This window comes from Lissotriton vulgaris, chromosome 5, assembly GCF_964263255.1.
Source record: "Lissotriton vulgaris chromosome 5, aLisVul1.2, whole genome shotgun sequence".
Classification (NCBI taxonomy): domain Eukaryota; kingdom Metazoa; phylum Chordata; class Amphibia; order Caudata; family Salamandridae; genus Lissotriton; species Lissotriton vulgaris.
In genome coordinates, this window is record NC_141693.1 from 1,712,621,185 (window position 1) to 1,712,644,647 (window position 23,463).

A 23,463-nucleotide genomic window follows, 5' to 3' on the forward strand; every position below is an offset into this window, starting at 1 on the left:
CGTCCAACACTTACTGTCGGACATGTGTAACCTGCCAGGCCAGTGGGAAAACAGGGGTGAAGCTGAAGGCTCCCCTGGAACCACTTCCAGTCGTTAGCACACCCTTTGAGAGAGTGGGCATCGACATTGTAGGGCCTTTAGATCCACCAACCACAGCTGGTCACAGGTTCATCCTGGTCCTGGTGGATCATGCCACAAGGTACCCAGAGGCAATTCCTCTGAGGACAGTCACTGCACCTGTAGTGGCGAGAGCCCTAATGGGGATCTTTACCCGAGTGGGATTTCCCAAGGAAGTTGTGTCTGACAGGGGGACCAACTTCATGTCGGCTTACATGCGGGCAATGTGGAAGGAGTGTGGAGTGACCTACCGGTTCACCACTCCTTATCACCCCCAGTCGAATGGACTGGTTGAGAGGTTTAATAAGACCTTGAAGGGCATGAACAGAAGTCTGCCCGAAAGCCTGCGGAGGAAATGGGACGTCCTCCTACCCTGTTTGCTCTTTTCCTACAGGGAAGTGCCACAGAAGGGAGTGGGCTTCAGCCCCTTTGAGCTTCTGTATGGGCACCCTGTACGCGGTCCTCTCAGCCTGGTGAAGGATGGTTGGGAGAAGTCTCCCAGGAAACCCCCCCAGGATGTGGTGAGCTATATGCTTGCCTTCAGGAGCCAAATGGCGAAGTTGTGGAAGCAAGCTTCTGACAACTTGGAGGCCAGCCAGGCAGTCATGAAGGAGTGGTATGACCACAATGCTCACCAGGTGGAATTGGAGCCTGGCCAGAAAGTGTGGGTGATGGAGCCTGGAGAGCTTAGTGCCCTCCAGGATCGCTGGACAGGCCCCTTTGAAGTGTTGGAGAAGAAGGGTAAGGCCACATACCTGGTGGACCTTAAGACCCCTCGACAGCCCCTACGGGTGCTGCATGCCAACCGTCTCAAACCCCACCATGAGAGGCCCGAAGTCATGTTGATGATGGTGACTGACGGGGAAGAGGAAGCGGAAAGCGAACCTCTCCCAGATCTATTTTCGTCTCAAGAGAAGGATGGGTCAGTGGAGGGAGTGATTCTCTCTCCCACTCTAACTCCTGAGCAACGGGAGGACTGCCGCCAGATCCTGGAGCAGTTCTCTACGTTGTTCTCCCTTGTCCCGGGAAGGACTCACCTGTGTACCCATGATGTGGACACAGGGGACAGCCCACCAGTGAAGTCGAAGACCTACCGGCTGTCCGACAAGGTGAAGGCTAGCATCCATGGAGAGGTTGCAAAGATGCTAGAGCTGGGAGTTATTGAACCTTCCAACAGCCCTTGGTCCAGTCCGGTGGTGCTCGTGCCAAAAGCCGCACCACCAGGCACCACACCCGAACTGAGGTTCTGTGTGGATTACCGAGGGCTGAACTCAGTGACAAAGACTGATGCTCATCCGATCCCTAGGGCGGATGAATTAATTGACCGGCTAGGAGCTGCCCAATATCTGAGTACCTTTGACCTCACTTCAGGGTACTGGCAGATCTCCTTGACAGATGGAGCAAGGGAAAGGTCAGCCTTCTCCACGCCTGAGGGACACTTCCAGTTCTGTTTGATGCCCTTTGGGCTCAAGAACGCCCCTGCCACATTTCAGCGGCTGGTGAACCAGGTCCTCTCTGGATTGGAGAGTTTCTCTGCTGCATACCTGGATGACATTGCTGTCTTCAGTAGCAGTTGGGAGGACCACTTGCAGCATTTGCAAGCAGTTCTCCAGGCCCTGAAACAAGCTGGATTGACAATCAAGGCCAGCAAATGCCAGATTGGGCAGGGGTCGGTTGTGTACCTGGGACACTTGGTGGGTAGGGGGACTGTGCAGCCCCTGCAGGCGAAGATTGAGGCAATCATGGCCTGGGAACCCCCCAAGACACAGACTGAGGTCCGAGCTTTCCTGGGCCTCACAGGTTACTACCGTCGCTTTGTGAAGGGGTATGGCACTATTGTAGCGCCCCTCACAGAGCTCACCTCAAAGAAACAACCTCGACGGGTAGTTTGGACGGGAGCTTGTCAGCAAGCTTTTGTGAAACTGAAGCAGGCAATGTGTGCGGCACCGGTCCTAAAGGCCCCAGACTTCTCCAAGGAGTTCATTGTCCAAACGGATGCATCAGAACATGGCATTGGGGCAGTGTTATCGCAACTAAATGAAGAGGGCCTGGATCAGCCTGTAGTCTTCTTATCCAGGAGACTGCTTCCCCGGGAACAGAAGTGGAGTGCAATTGAGAGGGAAGCTTTTGCGGTGGTGTGGGCTCTGAAGAAGCTGCGGCCATACCTCTTTGGCTCGCACTTCCTGGTTCAGACTGACCACCGACCCCTTCGTTGGCTGATGCAAATGAAGGGGGAAAATCCCAAGCTGTTGAGGTGGTCCATCTCCCTACAGGGAATGGACTTCCGGGTGGAACATCGGCCAGGAGTGGACCACGCCAATGCAGACGGTCTCTCCAGGTATTTTCGCCTTAGTGATGAGGACTCCCAAGGGGTTGGGTAGTTCTCCCCACTTTCAGCTGGGGGGGACGCGTGTTAGACCTGTCTGGCTTTTTGCGTAGTCCCTCCAATTTATTATTTATTTTGTCCCCTTTTTGCCCCTCATACCCTTAATAATTTTTGTCCACTGACTTTTTATAGGTGTTGGCCAAGGGGATAGGTGTTCTTTTGTCCCTCATAGTTTTTTACCTCAGGCCCAGAGGCCTGTTCTGTCAGGAAACTGCTGTAATTCACAAAATGGAGGGCCCTAACTGTTTCCAACTGCCACATCTTAGACTGCCCCATAGGATAACCTTAGGCCTTCCAGAACCTTCTGGACCCTACCGGACTCTGTGGGGGTTGTCTATAAAAGGGCAGGGGTTCGGAAGCCATTTTGTGTTGACCAGAGAGTGGAGGAGTGAGGCAGTGGTGAGAGGAGGAGGACGCACTGGGAGCAGTTAGTGTGTCCTTGTGACAGACAGCCACTACAGGGAGACGTTCCCCCTTCAATCCCTGACCAATCCCTCCCAACCACCTTTTTCTGCTGAAGAGATCGATCTAATTGTGGTGGAAGCCCCCTCTAAGCCTTGGCCCCATTGATCCCTAGCGGAACGCTCTTGCTGGGAGACTTTCCTAATTTCCCTGTGGCAGAGCTTCACCTACCAGCGTTGTGGAGGAAGCAGATTCCAGCCAGGGGTTGTGCTCTGTGTTTCCCCGAAGCTTTGAGGGAGAGGCAAGTGGCTGCGGAGCCTTTCTGGCCCTGAGTAGTGAGCGTTCCGCTCTGAACAGCGTTATTCCTGGAGCCAGGTGAGGGGAAGGACTGTGAGCGAAGGAGCGGTGACAGCGCGGCGCCAAGCGGGAACACTAGTCCCTCGCACCCGCGCTGCCTTGCTCTGTGATTGTGAGGCGATCCAAGAAGTGAGCAGGCCCCCGCAGGAGACGCTTCCAGCGTCAGGTCCGCGCGTGCCCCAATTCGTGAGGCGATCCAAGAAGTGAGCAGGCCCCCGCAGGAGACGCTTCCAGCGTCAGGTCCGCGCATGCCCCAATTCGTGAGGCGATCCAAGAAGTGAGCAGGCCCCCGCAGGAGACGCTTCCAGCGTCAGGTGATCGGAACCGACTCCCAGCCGGCAACACTACTCCCCCGCATTTGCGCTGTTGGAACCGCTGAGCGAGTGACGCCCAGACCGGCGGGGAGACGATCGGCGAGGGAGCAGGCTTTGGCGCTTCTCCGCTTCAGGTACCTCTTTCCCTGCTGAAGCGCCAACACGGAGGAGCAGCGCTGAGCAGTGGGGAAGGGGCGGAAGCCTGACAAGTACCCGCGTTATTGGTGTTGTTTTTCCCCGCACCAGCACCAGGCTAAGTAGCTGGTCGGGGGAGCTTGGCAGAATCGTCGGTGGCCGGCTGTCAGCCAGAAGCCAGAGGACTGTGGCAGTACCGCCACTGAAACAGTAAGGAGAGAGTGGGGGTGAGGAAGGAAAGTGCTGAGCCCTCTTTGGTATCATTTAATATCACAAGTCCTAGTGTTTAGAAAGGTGCCCAGACCTCCTGATCGTCTTCATTCCTAAGCGGTGCCCTAGTAGGTGAGGGAATACTTTCATAACTCCGCCTTCATGGGACAGGTCTGATTAAGGCCATTTCTGAACCAGAGACCAGGGGGGAAATCTATAGTCAGAAGAGCGCTGACAGTTCCTACCAACTGAGGAACCCCCCCTGCTGACACTTATAGAGGTAGTTGATGCTCATGGAGAACTTGTGAGTTCCCCTCATTCCACACTGGGTGTGCATTTACTCTGTGTGTTAAGGTGCAGATAAGGGAGGGAAAAATCTTAACACAGTAGTAAAGACATAGCCAATGGACTTGGCAGGGTAAAGTGATGAAATGTATTGTTGTTATTGATCATTAATGCAAAGTAGCACTGCTGAGAGTAATCTTATTAAGATAATTTCACAATTTCAAAAGTAAGCATTTCTGAACTCATGACAACTGAATGTTTTGAACTGTAATTCTTCCACAGCCAGAAGAGTGTTGAGAACTTCTCCTGATCAAAGTTGTAAATTCCAATTGTGAATACTTGTGAGCTAAAACGAAGAGTATATTATTTTTATAAAGCAGTACTTATTTTTTTCACATTTTGGTGTAGCGTTATCTTTTTGCGTGTTATTGCGTGGTTTTACTGTTGGGTGGTTTGCAACCTTCACACTTGTGCCTCTGAAATGCATGTCTTGCCCTAGGCCAGGCTACCCCAGGTTCTAACACAATGTAAGTGTATTCCGCCTGTAGCTCATTACTTTTAAAAATAGAACTGAAGTAATTAACCCACTCTTCTTCTGCGATATTTGTGCCCATTGAGAAGTCAGTTGGGTTATCAAAAAGAGGTTTATTTATGGTGTCCCAAAATTTTGCACTATTTCTTAATATTTCAGGATCTAATAAAGACTCCCATACATTTTTTTTAACCTCTTTTTTACGGGTTGCGAGGGGCTTTTTATACCTGGCACGCACAGCTTTTATTAGTGCCTGGTCTCTAGGTTTGGTTTTCAATGCCACCTTAAGCTCACGACTAACCTTGGAACAATCTTTATCAAACCATTTCGGGTTGTTATTTATATTCCCTCTGGTTGTCACCGTTAGTAATGATCCTACTTTTTTTGCAACTCCCTCAAAGGATGCCAGAATTTGTTGTGGTGTTGATACAGGTGATGTACATAATAAAAATTCAGAATTACAGATGTTATTAATAAATTTATACAGATTTTCATGGTTCACCATTGACCATTTTCGGCGACGCTTCCCATTTGTATGTTTTGTGGACCCACAATCCACTCGTGGCTTTCACTGTTCAAAAATTCCCCCACCCATTGTAATACATATAGGATTGTGATCACTATAAATACTCATTTGGATTTGGAAATTCAGGACAATATTAGCAAGGTCGGCAGATAGTAAAATATGGTCTATGTATGATCCAGTAATGTGACCTTTGAACGTGGGGGTAGAAAAAAGAGTTTGGTCCACCACTGTTGACATTGCAGAGATTAAGTTGTTTTCATTCATTAGTGAAAAAGCGCTGCGAGGCCTCCGGGTGGTTATGCGCTATACAAGTGGAATTTTTCATTTCATTTCATTTCATTTCAGTTCAAATCTGTTCCACGCCGCAAGTGGTCAAAGTGGAAACCTTCCAGGTCATTACATCCTAAATGGTTAATGACTGTCTCTCCGGGGTTTCCACATGGATGGGTATTGAAGTCACCAACTAGTAATAACTGACGGGACAATTTCTCAGCATTTTTTCTCAAAAGGTCACATAAAAATTGAATATTACAATCGCCCAAGTGATTGGTTGCATTGTAAAAATTAATCAGAGCATAAGTGGTGTTGCCCCTCTTCAACTCCAAAACCTGGATATTTCGATTACCAGAGTGAAACTCAGATTTGGAACATTTAAGAGCCAGATTGACGTAAATTGCCAAACCCCCTTTTGCTCTGCCACTAGGTGAGGGTTCTGCCGAGGTGAAAAAACTCTGGTAGCCCTCAATGTGTACATTTTTCCCTACCACCCATGTTTCCTGTAGGCAAATTATTGCATATTGTTTAACAAAAGACAACCAGCCGTCGTCATTGGACATATTGTAAAGCCCTGCAATATTCCAAGATATCAGACTTTTATTACAAAGTAATGGTGGGTTGGAAGTTTCGGTATTTATATCTTTGTTAGTTTTTACAGGTGGAATAGCTTGTATTTCACTTAATTGTCTGTCCACCTGTCCCACCACAGAATTATGTATTGTGTCATTAGTTAAGGAATTATATATATCTGGTGGATTGGTAGAGCAATTTCTCTGGGCTGGCAAGGCAGGTAGATCATGGGTTAGTCCGTTCATCACGATTGAATAATTCTCATATCCTGGTTCTACACCCTGATGTCTATAATTGCCAAGGCTAGGGGGAAGGGGTGTATCAGGTAGTCATTCTACCCCATCCAATCCTCCCTGTCCATAAAGGGTGTTGAACCTGTTTGAAGTGGGGATATTATACTGATTGTTAAAGTGGGTTGGATATTGGTATTCATGATGATATGTCAATTGGGGCCTTTCCCACCTATCTAAGCTGTGTCCCCACCTGTTGTACAGCGCAGCTATGCCCCAGCCATTTAGTGTATCGTTCCCGGTTAATCTTAAGGGGGCATGATTTATCTTAGGGTAAATCATGCTGCGTTGTTTTTTGCCAAAAAATTCTAAAGTAAGAGAGACGATGGTACCTTTCCTGCGCTGAGGGGGAAATATATTTTGTAGGATATTTGGCAATATATCTGCAACTGTAAAATTAAGAATTACGCAATCACCAGTAAACTTTTTCGGGTTTTGTCCTATCCAGGGTACCCTTCTCGCTGACTTGACCTCCCCTGCTAGCTGCTGTTTCCCTTGGGGGGCCATCAACATGTTGCCAGACAGGCAATGGAGGGCCTTACTTGTCAGTGAAGTGGGGGTTTCTATCTGGCCAATAGCATAGTGATGGAACATTTGCAAGTACCAAGACTAGCGGTGCGGCTTCTTCAAGAAAATGTAGGGGGTCTTTTTCATTATTTCTTGCTATTTCAGCTGAAACTGGAGGTGGCTCTTCACTTAACAATAAAGGGTTATTATGTGTTTCTGGTATATCTCTGGGTGACTCGGACTGTGCTACAGTCACACTTCCCTCTATCCCAGTCGTATTGGGCTCTTTAGTAATGTTGGCTAAGTTGGTGACTATATTTGACAAGTTTGTTAACTCGTCCGTTAGCGTTTTCTGGGTCATACCCACTTTCTTCACATCAGTACAGAGCTTGTCAAGTCTGGCCACCACGGCTTAATAAAAGCCTTGAGTTTGCTATCAATCATATCCGCTATCCTACTTAGTAAATCATCATCAGCTATCTGTTTAGTGCTATCGTCCCCTTTTCCCGTGCTCTTGTCCCTGATTTTTGGAGGTGTTGCAACCCTCTTCCTCCCTCCTCGATTTATAAACGTCTTTCTACATTTCCTAATCGCCCGTGCAGAAGGCACTGGGGCTGGGGGATCTTCAACTGCGCTGTCTGCCTGTGTATCCAAGTGTATGGAGGAATCCTGTACAACATCATCGTCAAGCTGGGACTCAGTGTCGATGACATGGGCTGAGTCTTTATCAGGCTCTGGGAGAGCGCTATGGTTTTGGGACTCACTATCATGTATTTCAGTGTCTGGGATTTGGTTTCCTACTTCCTGAGATATCATTTCTACCCATGGGGAGTTAGGTGGAGGACTCATGGGGTGTAAAATAGGAGATTGGCTTAAACCCAATGACTGTCTTCTGTCACTGTTGATCTTACTTACTACATGAACCATGTAGTTATCCATAGTGTTTTCTACAACAGTAGTGTTCTTTTTCGGCATCCTGGATGAAAGTGTTAGAAGCACAGATTTTTAGACAAGGCAGTTACGAACAAGTAATACACCGGGAATAAAAAGGGGAAATGTAGACAATAATGCGATGTACATAAGACAAAGTACAGATGGTCTTGCTTTAGCCAGGAGACTTTTTACCAGTGCGGACAGTATAGCGTGCCCAGTCCAGTCTCTACCTGTCTCGGATTGTCTAAGACTGTCCGCCCTTTGTCCGGGCTTCGTCCAGCGTCCCGCACACGCGTCCCGCTATGCGGCAAAGGTGTGTCTTTATAGGGGGAGGAGCAGGTGCGGGAAGAGACCCAGGTGCGCTCCGATGATTCTGCGCGGAACCCTGGGTCTCGCAGTCCCGGCCCCTGTGTGGACAGCCTCACTTGGTCCTGGCGCTGGTTTTCTCCTTTCCTCATGGCACAGTTTGCTGGCAAAACGGCGGCAGAGTCACGATAACACTGGTCAGCTGCGAGCGGCTCCCGCGAAGCGGGGGCCTCAAGCTGTTTTAACAGGCAAGCAATCAGGGAGGAGCAGGCAAGCAATCAGAAAGGAGCAGGGGCAAGAGGAGACCCAGGTGCGCTCTGATGATCCTGCGCGGAACCCTGGGTCTCGCAGTCCCGGCCCCTGTGTGGACAGCCTCACTTGGTCCTGGCGCTGGTTTTCTCCTTTCCTCACGGCACAGTTTGCTGGCAAAACACGGCAGAGTCACGATAACACTGGTCAGCTGCATATTTACTTAGTGCCACAGTTGCAACTAATTACAGGTCAAATAAATGTCCTCAGAAAATAGCCAAATAAAATAGATATGTGTAAAGGTAACTGGTAATAATTACAACAGGCAAGGTGTACGTACTTAGAATGAAACCCAAAGGAAATTCTAATAATACTGGAATTCTTAGGCTTTCAAAATTAACGTGTCCCTGTTTATTGAAACTAGCGGTCTCAAACCCTGAATGTACTTGGAATGAGAAGTATAATAAAAGAAATAATTTCTAGGCGCGCAAAACTCAGGGCCATATTATCAAGAAAGGGTGATACATTATCGCCGCTTTTATCGGCAGGAAACTGCCGCTAAAGCGGCGATAATGGGCTTGATAATATGCCCTTGTGAATTCCCATAGAAGTCCAGGTTCTGGTGTTAACCTGGGCTTCTATGGGAATTCACAAGGGCATATTATCAAGCCCATTATCGCCGCTTTAGCGACAGTTTCCTGCCAATAAAAGCGGCGATAATGTATCGCCCTTTCTTGATAATATAGTTCCTAGTCTTTTGGAAAGTTGTGAGCAATAAACACAGCCAGCGAGCGAAGTCTCACACTCCTATCCTGGAGGGCTTTTCTTGGCATGCCTTCAGGAGCAGCTGCCGAAGAGAGAGGAAGGAAAGAAGCTATGCCCTTTCCAAAATGTGTAACGCAAGAAAACATGAGGGGGGAAAATGGACTCCTCTCCACGCATGCGGCAGCCTCGCCAGACTTTTCATCAGATGGAAACTGGTGAAAGGGCACGCATCGTTCCAAGAGGGGTGGCATAATGACTGGAAAATGAAAGAGGGATGACGCGACAAAAATACAGAGAGTAACCACATAAAACCAAATACTGGAATCTACCAGCATATAAAATATATATCATACATGGCAAATTTCAGAGAGTATACTTATCTTAACTGAGAGTAGCAGGAAAGGACTTATTGCTCCAGGTCAAGAGTATTTATGGCTTGGTTATCAGCCTATTGGTCAGCATACATTATGGCTTAATTTCGTTATTCTTTTCCCAGTGGTTGACAGGAAATGTAGTTTGCTATATATTGTCCGTCTTTTTATTAACAGTAAGAACATGCTACATTATATAACCCTACAGACTTGTAGTAAAATCATGTTTAAATTCCTAAAATATATCTTTTGATTTAACAGTCAGCTCTAGACATAATCATCGATACAGAATGTATAAGTTGTTTTGTAAGATTAACACCTTGGCTGCTAGGCGTTTTCCCCCTCCTGTGCTGGACATTGATATTTTACTTGTTTCATGACGAGCTCAGCTCGTCATCACCACAGCTCAACTGTGCATCATGACGAGCTGAGCTCGTCATCAGCATCGAAAGGGTTAACTAACCTGTTTGCATAAACAGAAAACTTAGAAAGTGGATTTTGTAGCACAATAAAGAATACAAAAAGCTATTAGCTATTAGAAAATAAGGAATATTTATTTTCTGAAAGGTATTTTTTTATGTTTGATTTGATTATCAGTAAAAATCTGGAATAATAACTTTAGTGCATAAACCATAAACTCTCAGAAATTCCAGATTTAATATATTTGTGAGAGTAATATGGATAATAGGTATGTAATACTAGATATTGGAGCCTTCATCTATGCACACAATATCTAACTTCTGTTTTTACTTTATTTTAGCGTTTAAGTCTATTGTCAATCATGCTTATCTCTATCTAACTTTTTATAAAGATTGCTTCAACTCTCGTTGTTATATGGCTAGCTATGTAAAATGATAACACACCAACAATGTTTGTTTGTGATTATCTTATTTGTGTAATTTAGGGAAATTTCCTTTACCAAATTATGGACATCATTTTCATTAGATTTTTATTGTGTATTTCCACTTTACGCCCTTGAGCAACAGTTGTGTTGCAGTTAAACATATTGGCTGTGCACTGTTTTTTTAACTTTTGAAAATAATAAAACAGATGGATAATTTATGATCCGGAAATCATTGTTTAATATCTATTTCAGCAGGTGCCTCAACCCGGGCAGACCTGCCAACCTAGAAACCTTTTTTACCCTGTAAGAGAGGTGGGGCTTGGAGAGGGAGTTAGGGATTTCAGCTGTCGACTACCTAAATTGCCTTGAAGAATCAATAGGGGGAAAAGCAACGAGGAGGAGTGCAGCTTAAAGCCTAATGTGGCCTTGGAAACCTCCCGCAACCTTTTAAAACGACAGAAACAAAGGCGTCTGAACCTGCCTCCACTGTTCTGAGAATAAGAAATCCCCTTAATGGACTTTCAGAGCTTAGATCTTCCTATATATCACCTTAAAAATTACTCTATGAAGGGCTTTCCAGTCCACCCTGTATTCACCAAATGATATTGGTTCTTCATGGGGGGTGTCATGTGATGAGAGACAATATTGTGGGCCACAAGGAGGATCTGTGTGAGTTGGCATGTCTGCCAAAGTTATGCTGCCAAGTGGACCATTTTGTCAGGGCAGCCAGGAAGTCTCTGGGACTATGGTTAAGCAAGGGCAGTGGAATCAGGAACCAATAGACTGAGATATCAAGTGAACCAGGATGTTAGTAGAGGCCGGGTTGTTAGATCTCTCCAAGACTAAATGAGGCGTAGCTCCAACCTAAGGACATGCCTTAATATTAACATCTCATCCTCCACTGGCTCCACCGCTATGTGTTTATTATCAAGATAACACTTCACAAATCCACCAGATAAACCTTTTGTTAATGGAAGGGGGCTCTTGTGCCAGAATATCTATGAACTTAAGAGGTTTAGTAGTCAATCATGACATCATGTGCTCCCAATACCATACATGGTACAATAGTGAGAGAGCCATAACTTCATGGAACCTTGCAAGGAGATCCACCAAATCCATTCATAGCTTGAGTGTTATATGGCTCATGTAGCACATCTTTTGACTGGGAGCGTGAGCCAAAGGAGTACCAAGTTACAACAGGTCTTTATCAACTTTAGTCATCTGCTGGCCTCTACAGGTCTTGGGAGCTGCCAAGGTTACATGATATTTTTCTGCTTTATAATAAAATAATGTATCTACCTAAAATAAAAACACAATGAGGCCACAACATAGATTCCTGGTTGGATTTTAAGGATGGGCTTCTTTATTGGGTAAAAGGCTTCCAAAGTAGTTAATGTTTTAATTCTTAAGGCTGTATGGTTATCTGTAAATCCCCTTTTTTCTCTATAACCAATTTATTTAATTAAGTTACATTTTTCTGGCGTCTCGAGGGCTGTGGGTCGTGGCCAAGCTTCACTCCACTTTATGCACTTACGATGAGAGCTACCAATGTAGCTACTTTGTCATCAGCATGCTTGCGTAAAACAGAAGTGGGAGGCACCGATCTCCACCATTAACCCATATGCTGACAGATTTTGACAGTCCCTTTTGTGCCTCTGGGTATTGTAATCAGCCTGGTGTGAGAAGTTGGCCTGGTATATGCTGACCACTGGTTATAGTGATACAAAAGGGGATGATGGACGGAGGGTTTGAGCAAATCAAATACTCACCCCCAGTCAACTAATCTGGGTTTAATCCATCACCATTCTTTAGCTCACTCAGCCAACCCAGTTCAGACATGGCCATATGCAAATCAGTCTGACCCTGTGCCTCATGGGAACAGTCCAGCCCGAACTGCCAAGCCATGTCTTCCCTGGACTGGAAACAAGCATCCTGGGACTGGTTTCGGATTCGTAATCCTCATCAGCCAGGCTATCTTGAATCCAGTGGCCAAGTGAGCAAGGGACTCACGTCTGAGCATACCCTGCCAACTTAGGGCGAACAAAGAGATATAAAAGGGGATGATGTACGGAGCATTTGAGCAAATCAAACACTCACCCCCAGTCAACTGATCTGGGTTTAATCCATCACCATTCTTTAGCTCACTCAGTCACCCCAGTTCAGACATGGCCATATGCAAATCAGTCTGACCCTGTGCCTCATGGGAACAGTCCAGCCCGAACTGCCAAGCCAAGTCTTCCCTAGACCGGAAACATCAATTTTTTCCTTTATTAATGTTCACATTTCATAAAAAGATTCTCCTTTTATACACTTCGAACAACCAATGATGTTGTGATGCAGTTCTAGGCTCATCCTCCTATATATACTGTGATGCTCCGCCTCCAATACACTGCATCTTGCTCCTTATGACTGGGCGGACCAATAGAAACCATTTACCATATTTATGCCTTGATGAAGTCTCTGTGTGGGCCGAAACACGTGTTGGTGATTTATGTGCTGGGAGAATCTTTTTATTGAATTTGAACATTAATAAAGGAAAGAATTGATGAAATCTGAAGAAGACTCTCTTTGAATTTACCTTGGATTATTTGGACCCCTTTTGCTGCTTAAACATTGTGTTATGTTTTCAAATCTATTCTATATGATAATTAGAGTGTTTCTGAGGGCATAATATATAAGCCAACACCAAGATATCTTTGATTGTCAGGTGTGCTGTAATTAGAATCTCATTCTTCAATAGTTCTATTTTGGTTTCACAATTTGTGTGTGCCTATAGCACCTTGAGGTAATGTAATGTAATGTAAAATTGTATTTATATCGCGCAGCAATCGCTCCAATGGAGCATCTAGGCGCTACCTCCGGCAAATTACCAGATGACAAAGTGACTCAGAGTTGGACCTAAACAAAGGCAAGCATCAAACTAGAGTTCTGGCCATGCTATCTTGCAGTTTAAATATCCAAGTTTTTAATTCTTTGCGGAACTCTGTTTCTTTATCCAGAGTTCTCAGGGCAGGAGGCAGAGTATTCCAAGCCTTTGCACCCAGTACTGCCAGGGACTTTCCTCCACGGGTTTTTAAACGAAACCTAGGAACCACCAGAGTATTGGAATTTGATGATCGTAGGCTTCTGGTTGGGCAGTATCTCTTGAATTTTTTCTGTAGATATAGTGGTCCTGTTTTGTGCATTGCTCGAAATGTTATAATCAAAACTTTGAACAGGATCCTTTTTACAATGGGAAGCCAATGAAGAGCTTTTAATGCCCCTGAGGCTGACGATCTTTTTGGCCATTTTAGCACCAATCTGGCAGCAGCGCTTTGCACTAGCTGAAGCCTGTAAGTTACTTCTTTATTTGTGCCAGCATACAAACTGTTGCAATAATCTAAGCGCAACGTTACCAACGCTACTGCAACAGTTTTCCTCGCCTCCAATGGGAGTATATCAAAGAATTTCCTCAGGCTTTTGATTAAGCCAAAGCACATTCCTGCCACTTTTATTGCCTGCTGCTTGAAGGCAAGATTGGAATCAAACGTGACCCCCAGGTTCCGAGCAACTATGGTTGTATGAGGCGGTAGGTGCCTTGAGCTTCTTTAGCACCCATTTTATGTAAAATCCATTTTACCTTGTCTATACATATCGCGTATTAAATTGCATGTAGAACAATACTGTTTTTGAATGAATGGTGCGGATGTTTCCTTTGTGAACACTACTACCTAATCTTGCTATATTTGATTTTGTTACTACATCCAATTAATTTGCCTCCTATCAAACCCACCAAAAACGTCCTTACTTAGAGTAATTGCTCCCCTGTAAGCATGGGCGGAAAATTTGTTCCGCTCGTGGATTTTGCGGATTTTTGGTAAATTCGCAATCCGCGAACGCTCGCGAATTTACCGAAAATCCGCAAATTCGCACGCAGCAGATTTTTTTTTCTTGGTGATACAATTTTGCGGTGTGCGGCGTTCACTTACCGTCATTCAGCGTTTGCCGAGTTGTTTTTCTCGATATTTTGCAAGTGCTGCGCCATTTTGGATCTTGCTGCGGGTTCCCGCGGGAGTTTGGCGACGCATCGCGAGAGTTCGCAGTTGCGAACATGTAGGTGCGGCGGGCAGCAACAATCTCGCACTCGCGAAATTACAAAATTTGCAATTCTGCACAAGAAATCCACTAGCAAGCAGCATAGACCTTCTGAAAATGATGATTTTTATCAGAATAACTCCTCAGGTTGACATTTGCCTGCACTTTTTTGGATTTGAGGCCTTTTGACTTTCTTTGGATCACTTTTGGATTAGAAATCAACTTTCACAAGTAAGTTTGTTTGAGGCATTACAGTTGCTGTTCTGCAGAAAAACGAGTTTTGCAAAATTGAAAGCACTCAGCAGGTGCAAAAGTTCACTCATCATTAGTAACCATTCCCTGTAGTACTTCCTGAGGGGCCCCTCCAGAGTTCAGTTGCCTATGTTTGTTTGGGGCATTACAGTTGCTGTTCTGCAGAAAAACGAGTTTTGCAAAACTGAAAGCACTCATCAGGTGCAAAAGTTCAACTTCAAACTCATCATTAGTAACCATTCCCTGTAGTGCTTCCTAGCTGGGGCCCCTCCAGAGTTCAGTTGCTAGTTGCAACAATTCTATGACCCTGCTCTGACCCTCACAGCAGGCTCATAGAATAGCTACAAGTAGGCCACAAAGGTCCTGGAAAAAAAATTGCACTGCAACAGAAAGCAAATTACAGATAAGGAAGCAGGTGCCAGACTGGAATTTTAAAACAGTAACACATTAATAAATCAACCCCAAATTAATTCATGTCAGTTGAAGCAGGGCAGGTGTGCTTGCTTTTCCCCCCCATAATCTACAGTGATGATGAACCAGAGGGTGGCATTGATGTGCCAGAGGGTGGCATGGGTGAAACAGAGGGTGGCAGTGGTGAAACAGAGGGTGCTGGGAACCTGTAACGATGAACCAGACATAGAAACAACATAGTCGCGACCGTTGCGAGCCGACAAGTAAGTTCGCAATTGCGAACTGGTACAAAACCCTTGCGAACTGGCAGAAATCTGCAAATTCGCCAGAATTCGCGGATTTTGCGGATTGCGAGTTCGCAAATATGCCAATTCGCGAACGCCAGATTTGCAAAATTCGCCCATGCTTACTCCCCTGTTCCATAGTGTCTGCATGTCTCAGGGCTTGTAGTCTGTTGGGGTAACTCACACAGAGGCAGCCCAATGCTAGAAACTGGAGTTCTGGTCCCCATAACTTCTAAAATGACTTGCCTCTGTTTACTGATTCACAGGCTGGCTTCTCCACCCTCAACAGAAACCCCAACTCTAGGTAAAACCTTGGTAGTTCCCCCATAACATAAGCATTGCATGTATTGCTCCTAATATTTTGAAGGAAATTGTTTTCCTCCTAAATTTTCAAATTTATTTATTATGTTTTGGCTCTCAAAGAGGGCCACATAAGCATATGCAATACATAGCAACACAACCAGAAAATACAAGAGTTTAAAAAGCACAAGATTCGATCCGCAATAGCTATACCACTAACAATCAATCCAACAAGGCCGGCCAGACACAGTTTCTCCAGTAATATTAATAAATAGCTAAAAATCCTTTAAAAAAGTTAAAAATATAAGAGCAGAACATTTCGTTTGGAGGGCAATAAAGTGCATGAAGAAAATATTTTAAAGTGACGATGTTAAGGCGGAGACAGATTACTTTTAGCCATCGATTGCGCAAATTACGTAACATAGGACAAATCAATAATACATGCATACAGTCCTGGTTGTTCAGTTTACATAAATTGCACTAGGCAGAAGTGCCATACCATTTGGATAGCAATAGGTTAAGTGGGATTAAATCGTAGCGTAATAAAAACCAGAACCTACGTATCCCATGTGGGAGATTCCATAGGGCATAGGGTTGTGGCTGTTTCAACCTATAGGAGGAGATGAGAGGCTCCACGTTCCTTTTATCCCCAACTGATTTTTTGTCGGAGAGGAAACAAAACTCCCACGAGGCCTCCTTAAGGACATGTTTTAACTGCGTGGGGGAGTAGGAGAAGAGAGCACTTTCATCAAGTTTAAGTATCTTCACAGCCCTTCTAAAATTGCTTACGAGTTTAGAGAACTCCTTAAAATTGCCCAATAGTTCGTTTTTGAGGAGAACTCGCAGGGTGCCATCTCTCGCTCTAGCCAAACTGGCCACCCATCTTATTAGGGCGCATAGACCCTGAACCCAGGAACTCCTGAGTCCAAAGTCCAGCCTGCAGGCGGCCAGTGGGCAAGCATTGTTAAGAGTTGAGAGGGATCTTAAGAGTTTCCCCTCAATCTTATGGCAAAAGTCCCAGTTTTTCACCTCTATTACTTCAATACCATACAAGATAGTTGCGGGGATTTTTGCTCTGAACACTTCTAGAAGACTAGAAAAATGTCTTTTCCCCGTTGCCTGGTATAGGGACTTTAACCCATTGCCATGGGCAAGAGCTTTGTGGGAGCAGTGCTCTATATGGAGTTTCTCACTCATATTGGCCGAAAATATTTTTCCCAAAAAGGTATAGGAAGTTACGACCTCCAATCTATGCCCTTCAATAGCCCAACCGTAATTTGTCGAGCGGCACTTCTTCTTACCGGCTATACACATCACTTTACTTTTATTAATATTGATCTTCATGTAATGCTCCCCAGCAAAGGCCTGGAGAGCCTGTAGCCGGTTTGCAAGACCAGTAGGGGTCAGGTCAAGCATCAGAACATCGTCGGCATACATCAGGCAGGATATAGGAGTCCCTCCTATCATCGGTGCAATCCCCTCACTGGCAGACACGGCAGCAGGGAGGTCAGCCGTATATAAGGAGAACAAAAGGGGTGCTAGTAAGCAGCCTTGTTTCAGGCCATTCCGAGATGGTATTTTGGCCGAAAGCCCCCTTTCGCCCCCCATTAAGACCCTGCACCAGGTCTCAGTGTGCAGAGCCCGCACCAGTTCCAACAGGGGAGTAGGGACACCCAGCGTCGCCAGTTTTCTCCACAGCGTTCCACGATCTACTTTATCGAAAGCTGTGGAGAAATCAATGAAGGCGGCGTATATAACTCCTCCTCTCACCTGGACATATTTATCTGTGATCACCTGAAGGGCAGTCATGTTGTCTAGCGTGCCATGCTCCCTTCGGAAACCAGTCTGTTCAAACGGCAGAATATTGCCATCCTCGACCCAATCAGAAAGAGAACTAAGGAGACATTTCGCAAAGACCTTTCCGATGGAGTCGAGGAGTGCAATCAGGCGGTAATTACTGGGGCTATCCCTTGTACCTTTTTTAAAGATAGGTACCAAAATACTTCCTCTCCAGGAAGCAGGGACAGATTTGGAGAGGTGGCACGCCTTAAACAAGGGGTATAAGATTTTACTCCAACTTAAGGGATCTTGTTTAAGGACCGTCATCGGAAGCTCATCCGGTCCCATGGCCCCAGAGGGTCGCATATTTTTTATAGCCGTCTCGATTTCTTTCTCTGAGGGATAGAAGACCAGGTCTTCAGGGGCAGCATACATGAAGTTATCAATACCTGTGGTCCCGTTCCCTGCATAGAGCTCTCGGATATGAGAGGACCATACCTCTTCTGGGATAGAAATGGGAATGGGGGAATGGCGAGTACCACATCCTTTCCCAATTATTGCCCAAAAGTCTTTAATGTTACCATGTACAGCAGATTCCCTCAGTTTAATCCATACTTCATCCTCCCTATCCTTTTTAATTTTTTGCTTGAGTCTGCTTCTCTTTCTTTTTAACCTGGCAATTTCTTTCCCACGTTCCAGGACCCTTTCAACATACTGTTCGCGAATTAGTTTATTTAATTCCCTATTCAGAGTACGCAGTGTAATGGGGACTACCTCTCGTTTCCTAGGGGGAACAGTTTTTTTTGCGTACAATAAAATCTTTCGCATAAATTCTTCAAAATAAACTAATTCGCTGCCATTCCACTCGTTTAGTACCATAAGGGTGTCGGCCAATAGGTCCTGCACCCCATTAATGGCGGCACAGTTCCAGAAGCACCTTCCAGAAGAGGCATGGAAGGTAACCTCATTGCCATTAAGCGACCAAGACGCCGTATTCATAGAATTTAAAGACACTGTTAAAAGCAATATACTGTGATCGCTGAGTGGCGTAGGTATAATCTTTAGGTCCAGAATATGGGGAAACAGGCCGTAGTCGGCAATAGCATAGTCCAAAATTGACGACCCAAAGGGGGATTTGTGAGTATAATTGGCGGGGACGTCAGATGGAAATCTTCCATTTAAGATAATACCATCCCCAATCGCTAGTTCTTTTAACAGAATCTTCCCTCTTTTATTTGTCAACAGGTTCTCCGGAAAAAGCGTCTGGGGGATAAAATGTACCTCTTCCTTAACTTTATTCCTGAAGAGTTTTAGACTAGCATTTGAAATTTTGCAATTCAGATCACCTACAAGCAAAATTACAGGGAAAGGTGGGGAGTTTTTTATCTGTTCCATATACTGGAGAACCTGCTGTAAATTATCATTAAAACACTCCTCAGGGGGTATATACACATTAAAAATGACCATGGGATATTTTTTACCATCATGGAACAGATTTTCTAGTGTTATTGTGTGGAAAAGTCTACTGGGGTCAATATAATGGGAGAATCTCCATTGAGATTTATTTGACAATAAGCAGGCAATCCCCCCCCTGGCATGCCCTTTCTTAGAGGGCGCAGCTGGAACTTCCAAAACGTAAAAATCTTTTGAAGGAGTTAACATATCAATGCACCATGTTTCCTGAATGCACAATATATCAGCCCCCAGAGTAGATAAAAAAGCAAGTTTCTCTGGGCTGCTGTGGAATCCGGCCGCATTCCAGGAAATTATATTTAATGCGGTGTTAAAGATGGTGAAACAATTTGGGGTTATCCTTCGTTTTTGTTGATAATGCACTATGGAGCCAATTCCATCGGTTATTATCATCTATGAGTGAGGAATTCTCAATTAGTGGAAGTGGCTTCACATGCGAAACTGAACGTTTTCCCCTGGAAACCCAAATTTTCAGGTCTCTCAGGGGAGAGGTTACCCCATTTTGCTCACCACCCCCAAACCCCTGATTACATAAAAGATTTGGCTTGCCTGGGTTGGAGATAGGGAGAATGTCAATACCTAAACGCTGAAAGTTTTCGGCTTGTTCAAGTATCAAGTTTGTTATAATAGGCGAATAAAATTTCACCCGTATACTCAATACCCTACTTCCACCCAGCAGAGACACCAATTCTATGTCTCTAGATTGAATATGATAGAGACTTTCAACCTCACTAAAACGTTTGAGAAGCCAAGCTCTATTTAACAAAAGGTCAGTATCAAATAAGGGTACAAAATCTAATACACGCACGTCCACCGGGGCCTTAGAAATATTTACAGAACGGGCCGGGGGACAATGATTTTCCGATTCAAGTGTTACAGCAAAGGGGGGGGGCCAAAGGATTAAGAGCCCCAGCTGGATAAGAGATTGGTACTCCTAGTGCGCTCCGTGAAGGAGAGCATGGGAGAGAGCCCCCTATTTGCGGTGTAGCTTCCTGCGTAAACAGACTACATTGTTCATTTTCCCCCTCTACAGAGGTTAAAGCAGTTAAGTTCACGTCCATGTCCACCTTTAAGGAAGTAGAAGAGGGTTCCACATTCCTTTCATCATTCTCCCTTGCCGCTGTGATCTTTTGGAAAATAATCCTCCGCTGCTTCTTCTTTCTGTATTTTCGAATTGGTTTCCTCTTGTTGGCTTTGTTAATTTTTTGTTTACCATTTTTTCCCCTTTCTTCTTTTACCTCTAGTTTTTCGTCCAGGGGTTCTTTTCCGCACTCAGGCACGAAGATAGGAAATAACTCCTGGACCGTTTTAGGGCCAGACAAAGCTTTATCCTCCTCCTCTATCTCCAGGACTATATTTTTGATACAGTTGGGAGCTGCAGTAAGGGGCATATCCTTGTGAGGATCCAGAGTAGGCAATTCATTCTTCCTATCCAGTTCCCCTCTAGTATCTCTGGTGTTCCCCTCAGACAAGTAATGCTCAGACTTGGGGGGAGAGACCTTACTCATATCCGGTGATTTCTGCAGCAATGTCTTTAAAATTTGAGTGACTGATTCAAGAATACAGTCCGAGCTGCCTACAAATTTCCCTAGAAGCAGTAAGATTGAGGCTAGGAGTTGTTCCAGCGCGATCATGGACTCAGAGATCGGCTTTTCTCGTGCTTCCACAGTGCAACAATTATCCAGGAGATTAAGATCGGGGCTCCTGGAGGTGTTTAACAAGTCAGATATTTCATGGCCATTTAACGAAGGGGTGCTACTATACAGCAGTAACCCAGAAGGGGTGGCACCCCCTGGAGCTTTAAGCTGCTCCAAAGATTCCACTTTAGCTGGGCTTACGTAGCGACCCCATAGTTCCAGGTCGATAGATAGTGCAGACAAGTCTCCCCCCGGCCTGTCATTCATAGGTGACTGAGGGCTCGATGGTATATGCACTGGATCACCTATGGTCGTCAACTTCCCCTCTGTGGAGTCCCGTAAGGGAGACCCCCCTACTATTAATTGAGGGGCCCCCTGCTGTACCTGGGGTGGTTGGGGGTCTGTGGTAACTGGTGAATGTACTTCCAGAGCTTTAGTATCTGGTTTTTCTGGCGTAGCAAGTTTGGATTTTTTTAGACCAGATAGATCCCAAAGTTCAGATAGTTGGCACTGACCTTTCAACGGTGGGTTATTCACTGATTTGTTTCTTGTGCGGGTGGTAGTTAATTTTCGGCCAGGTTTTTCTCCCACTACCCTTCCTGAGCGTAGGGTTTTAGACATTTTCCACAGTGATGAACTTAAACGGGAATTGTAGAAATATAAAACGGATAAAAGTCTGGAGTGACGTCAGCCCCTGACAGGCCAAGTAGGATCGAGGTGCAGTATAGCTATAGCAGTACTCGAATCACTCACACACCTACTCAAGTGGACACAAGTTCAATGAGGCGATATAAAAAAACAAAAAAAGAAAAATTTAAAGGACCGGGCCCAGCCCAGCCTACCTCGGTCACTGAGGGCCACAGAGGGCCCGCCCTTTGCCCGGGCTTAGCCCGGCGTCGCCCGCGCGCGTCCCGCGATGCGCGTTCCTACTGGTCAATTATCGCCAGGTGAGGGAGGCGTGTCAGGGCGGTGCACCAGGGCTAGTAGAATTGTGGGTCCTGAAGTCCTTATGCGTCCGCCGACCAGCAAAGCACAGCGAGTGTTTCCCGCGGAGCGGGAAACGCGAGCAGTAGTGGAAGATGGTGCAAATACTGCACGGCTCAGCTCCGTAGCGCCTTCAAGCACCAAGCGCTATCCTTTTTCGAGAACAAGGGCTCTGCCTCCTCGCACAGCAGAACGGAGGTCAGAGTATCAGCGGGACTCAGCAGCAGACACCTCGCACCAGCGCGCCTACTGGTCAATTATCGCCAGGTGAGGGAGGCGTGTCAGGGCGGTGCACCAGGGCTAGTAGAATTGTGGGTCCTGAAGTCCTTATGCGTCCGCCGACCAGCAAAGCACAGCGAGTGTTTCCCGCGGAGCGGGAAACGCGAGCAGTAGTGGAAGATGGTGCAAATACTGCACGGCTCAGCTCCGTAGCGCCTTCAAGCACCAAGCGCTATCCTTTTTCGAGAACAAGGGCTCTGCCTCCTCGCACAGCAGAACGGAGGTCAGAGTATCAGCGGGACTCAGCAGCAGACACCTCGCACCAGCGCGCCTACTGGTCAATTATCGCCAGGTGAGGGAGGCGTGTCAGGGCGGTGCACCAGGGCTAGTAGAATTGTGGGTCCTGAAGTCCTTATGCGTCCGCCGACCAGCAAAGCACAGCGAGTGTTTCCCGCGGAGCGGGAAACGCGAGCAGTAGTCGTCGGCCCGGCTTGCTTGAATCCTTATGGTGCAATGAGCTAGGGACTCACGTCTGAGTATACCCTCCCACACATAGTGTGGATAAAATCAATTTTGGAAAAGGTGATGGACAGAGTTTCTGAATGATGCAGAATACTCCTACCCAGTCAAGAGATCAGGGCTTGATCCATCACCGTTTTTTAGCTCACTGCACCATCCCAGCTTCAGAACCTGGCTATATGCAAATCAGTCTGTTCCTGTCCCAGTGCATGATGGGAACAGGGCAAACCAAACTACACAAGCCAATTCTTATACTGGGAAGGAGACAAGCTACCGGGGACCGGTTTCTGGCATTTCAGCCTCGTCGGCCCGGCTTGCTTGAATCCTGATGGTGCAATGAGCTAGGGACTCACGTCTGAGTATACCCTCCCACACATAGTGTGGATAAAATCAATTTTGGAAAAGGTGATGGACAGAGTTTCTGAATGATGCAGAATACTCCTACCCAGTCAAGAGATCAGGGCTTGATCCATCACCGTTTTTTAGCTCACTGCACCATCCCAGCTTCAGAACCTGGCTATATGCAAATCAGTCTGTTCCTGTCCCAGTGCATGATGGGAACAGGGCAAACCAAACTACACAAGCCAATTCTTATACTGGGAAGGAGACAAGCTACCGGGGACCGGTTTCTGGCATTTCAGCCTCGTCGGCCCGGCTTGCTTGAATCCTGATGGTGCAATGAGCTAGGGACTCACGTCTGAGTATACCCTCCCACACATAGTGTGGATAAAATCAATTTTGGAAAAGGTGATGGACAGAGTTTCTGAATGATGCAGAATACTCCTACCCAGTCAAGAGATCAGGGCTTGATCCATCACCGTTTTTTAGCTCACTGCACCATCCCAGCTTCAGAACCTGGCTATATGCAAATCAGTCTGTTCCTGTCCCAGTGCATGATGGGAACAGGGCAAACCAAACTACACAAGCCAATTCTTATACTGGGAAGGAGACAAGCTACCGGGGACTGGTTTCTGGCATTTCAGCCTCGTCGGCCCGGCTTGCTTGAATCCTGATGGTGCAATGAGCTAGGGACTCACGTCTGAGTATACCCTCCCACACATAGTGTGGATAAAATCAATTTTGGAAAAGGTGATGGACAGAGTTTCTGAATGATGCAGAATACTCCTACCCAGTCAAGAGATCAGGGCTTGATCCA